Source organism: Otolemur garnettii, unplaced genomic scaffold (genome assembly GCF_000181295.1).
Source record: "Otolemur garnettii isolate 467f Iridium unplaced genomic scaffold, OtoGar3 scaffold00222, whole genome shotgun sequence".
In the NCBI taxonomy this organism is placed as follows: domain Eukaryota; kingdom Metazoa; phylum Chordata; class Mammalia; order Primates; family Galagidae; genus Otolemur; species Otolemur garnettii.
Genome location: NW_003852617.1, coordinates 113,624 through 117,229, shown reverse-complemented (window position 1 = coordinate 117,229; position 3,606 = coordinate 113,624).

Here is a 3,606-nt window from a genome sequence, read left to right as displayed (position 1 = left end):
CCGAGCCTGTATGTTTTTCTCAGGAATCCAAAATGCTATACGCTGGGGAAATAGTGGGTTAGTTTGCTCTGAGGAAGAAACTTTTGCTCAAACTGAATTTCTAATAGAGTAGGATTTTGCATTTGACTCAGCCTTTAAAGAGAACCTACTAAACAAGAGAGCTTTGAAAGTCAAAGGATTGACCTTCCCTTCTGCCTAAATCATATTAGAATCTAAAATGAAATACTGGATAAAACTGTCAGAATATCCCTTGGCAAAATACACTAATTTTACAATTACCTCTCTTCTCAGGATTACCTACCACATTTATAATGGAACAAATTTATTCAGATTTACTTCATGTATGAAACCCAAGAGGCACGTGTTTTATTGATCCTAAAAAGTCTGAATGTATTTGGTGCTGGATGTCTAGGTCTAAGCAGGGAAATGTCTTAAAGAATTTTAAGCAGTGATTTTTGTTCATTTTTTCATAAAACTGGGCAGAATTGGGGGGCTGTATTTCATATGTATGCATCAGACCGTATTAAGTCCATGATAACTTGCTGCTCCTGAAACTAAAAATATTAGTTAAATATTATTACTAAAAATAATTTTACCTGAAGTCAGCCAGAAGGCTACAGTCTCATGAGATGACCCAGCAGGTCAACTGACTTCTCCTGCTCCTACCTTTTACCAGATTGCTCTGTAGAGAACAATTATGTTCCAAAGACAGCTGCCACTAGCAAGACCAGCCAGAAATTCTTATTACTCTAGCAGATAAATTGTGGTATGCATCAAAGCATTCTTATGGAGGAAGAAAATTGGGGAGTTGCAGTACATGATGTAGTTACTGTGAGAAAGGTAAAATTCAGTCATCTAAGACTTTTTACCCTTTGTCCCCACACCTGCAATTCCTCTGAATAATGCGCCTTTCTCTTTGATCTTCGAATTTCACTTCCCTAGAGTTTAGGTAGGTTCAATTTTCTCTTATTTTGGCTTTTTATAAAATGAATTAATTATATTCTTTTGTTTTCCTTTTTAGTTTATATAAAACTATATTTTTAGTTTATAATAAAACTATATTCAAAAAAAATTTTTTTAAAGCCCAAACATAACTTTATGCTTATGGTAAAGGTAAAATGTAAAAACATCCTCTTTTCTCTACCTCATCTCACTTCCTTAAGGTCTGGGAACCAGGAGATATATGTGTGCCTGTAGACAGGTTCAAATATATGTAAGCAAACCTCTTCTGCAACTTGCTTTTTTCACTTAATATACAGGAGCTTGACTTTGCAACCAAGGCACAAAGCAGCGAGCACACACATTTGTTGCATGTCTCCCTTTCCTTACGATGAGACTGCCAAATCAAGACTTACTGATTATCAAAAGTAGTGAAACAAAAATCCTGTTAGCCTAATCCTAAATCTATCTTTAGTTATATTCCTTTTTATTTGCCTTCAACCTAACAATGGTGAGGACAAATGGGCAAACATACATGCATTAACATACATGCTTTACAAATATATCGGCTATCTAGCATGGATAAAGGTTCACATATATTATGTTGAAACAAAGTTAATTTTCACAGGCAAAAAGCAAAGGAAGGCATCTGTGTAGGTGGGAAGGCTTAATGGGTTCTGTGTAGGGAGGGACACCACATGGAAATTTCCTGGGCTTGGTACCAGAGACAGGAGGTCAAATCTAACTCTTCGTCTTACTTAGTATGTGATTTGTCTAAGTTGCTTAACCCTACTGAACTTCCTTTTCATGGGGCATAAAATTAGAGGAACGATTTGTTTTACAGAGATTTAGAAATCCTAAGTGTTTAAGATGTTGTTTTGCACATAGTAAGCAATCCAAAAATACCTCATTAAGGTTACCAATCCAGAAACTACTATATATGTGATAGAATTGTTACTCCAATACCCACACCACCAAACACCTGCCAACTTTGCTGTTTTGTCTTTGCGTTTTACTTTGCCTTCGTGGTTTTATATTTACCTTATTTGTATAGACACAACTATGCCTTAAAAATAAAATGCTGTAAACATGCTTAGTAGCTTCAAAGCATTATTGAAATATGATCCTCTCCCCCTACACCCCCAAGGTGTTTTGCCTTGCACTCGTTTAACAACGTCGCAACCTTTCTTAAGCAATCCTAAATTTTACTTAGAATCTGTGATAAATACAAGCCATCTGACTACAGCTAAATAACAGAAAATGTCCTCCACGTCTGCTTATGACCAGCAGCTGAAAGTGTCCAAAGCCAAGCTTCCTCATGATATAATTCTATCCTCACCTTTCACTTAACAAGGACATGGATGACACACACCTTGCCCTGGCCTAGTGTCCACATCTTGGCTTGGAAGGCAACTACCAAATACTCACCTCCCTTTGTTACATATTGTGATTAAGTCTATGTCTGTCTACCCACCTTTAACATTCATCTATATTGAAGAGGCTGTATTTCTAAAATGGTTAGGGAACATCTGACCACTTTACTACCCAACCATATTCTTTTTTTCCCATCAGAAAACTAGGGCTCAGGAAGATATGACACACCCAAAGAAACACAAGTACTTAGACACCAGTTGGGATTAGGGTCTCAACTCTTTATGGTTCTTTTATACTACTAATAGGCAAGTTACATGTTCCAGTAGTTCTGTGAGATGCTTATGAAATATTTTTTGGATGAAAAGAAATGTTTGTGGTCGGGAATGTGTGTGGGAGAGGCAAAAATGCTTCGTGTGCTGGCCTCAAGGATAATTAATCCACCTGTCTGTCCACACAGGGATGAAACTGGGAGTGGGGGTGGGAGTTGCGTCTGTAATTTTTCACTGTCCTACCTAAATTTACAGGGAAATTGCTGTATAGGAACTAGCAGGAAGACCAGAAACCCCCATTACTACCTCACAAGGACTCCAGGGGCAGGTTAGATCAAGTTGAAGGGGGAGGAAAAAAAAGCACGAGGTGGGCATTTCTCCTAGGATGATAGCAGGGGGAAAGGTATTTATTCACCTGCGGAGGCAAACATTGTCAATTTCCTACTCGTGCCACGCAAGTGGCCACGTCCGTGTCCCTGAGGCTGTGTGAAGGTGCTCACCTCCCCCTACCTCCCCCGGATGTTTATGGCAAGGGCGAGAGTGGGGACTGGCCGAGAACGGCCTGGACATTGGGCCCACCCCTCATCTTCCACCCCGGGCAGCCGCAGCCGGAGCCCGGCTACGGCTCCCCGGGCAGCGCCTTTGTTTTCCCGACTCCAATTACGTTTGCGGAAGTGCTGCCCGCGCCGGGCGCGCCAGGGGCGCCGGCCGCAGCCTCCCCCAGCACCCCACAAAGATGACAGCCTACACAGACGCCAGGGGAGGGAGGGAGCGGCGGGCGCACGAGGCCGAGAGCCCAGACACCCACACGCGGCCTCCCCGCAGGCCCCTTCCCGAAGCCCCTTTCCCGACAGCAGGTGTGCGCGGCGGAGGGGGCGCCCGGTGCCCGGAGCGGGAGGCCGGGATGGGGCGAGCCGGCCGCCCCCGCCAAGCGGGTCCCTGCCCCGCGCCGGTTCCGACTCACCTGCGGTGGCGGCGGCGCTCAGCTGCGCGGGGCGCGGGGAGCCCTCTCCCCGGAGCGCAG